The following is an 890-nucleotide window of genomic DNA, read 5'->3' on the forward strand; positions in this document are numbered from 1 at the left end:
CAAATCTACCAGCCCTGGGGTAGTGGCCGGTGCCCTAACCACTGAGCTTTGGGTGCCGAGACTGAACAGAAACATTTCTCACAAGGACAGAATGGCCAAAAATACATGAAAAAATGCACATCACCTCTAATTGTCATAGAAATGCAAATCAAAACCATCTTGAGATTTTACCTAACTCCAGTGACAATGGCTCATGTCACAAGAACAGTATTTTTTCATATATATTAACAAATTAAGCCATATTGTATGCTTTATTACATAATCTACCTTTATTTAACAATGTAAAAACTATCTTACATGTCTTTTACACGTATCTTTGTTTCTGTGTAACTATTACTCCAAGATAAATTCCTGGAAGTGGAATTACAAGGTTTAAGAAAGCACACAGTTAAGTTTTTAATAGATATTATCAAATCATCCCTCACAAAGGTTGTAAAAATGTAAACTTTGAAAAAAATATAATTTTTTTCTAGCAACTGCCATTATAAGCATTTAAATAAAATATTTTATCTTTCTAGTCTCTGTGGAAGGTTAATTTTTTTTTCCAGAGTTTCACTTTGTCACCCTTGGTAGAGTGCTGTGGTGTCATAGCTCACAGCAAGCTCAAATTCCTGGGTTCAAGTGATCCTCCTGGTAGCTGGGACTACAGGCACCTGCCTTAACACTGCAGTATTGGCTCAGCGCCTGTGGCTCAAATGGCTAAGGCGCCAGCCACATACACCTAAGGTGGTGGGTTCAAATCTAGCCTGGGTCGCCAAAACAACAATGATGGCTGCAACCAAAAAATAGCCAGGCATTGTGGAGGGCGCCTGTGGTCCCAGCTACTTGGGAGGCAGAGACAGGAGACTTGCTTAAGCCCAGGAGTTGGAAGTTGCTGTGAGCTGTGATGC

Source organism: Otolemur garnettii, unplaced genomic scaffold, assembly GCF_000181295.1.
Source record: "Otolemur garnettii isolate 467f Iridium unplaced genomic scaffold, OtoGar3 scaffold00044, whole genome shotgun sequence".
NCBI classification, from domain to species: domain Eukaryota; kingdom Metazoa; phylum Chordata; class Mammalia; order Primates; family Galagidae; genus Otolemur; species Otolemur garnettii.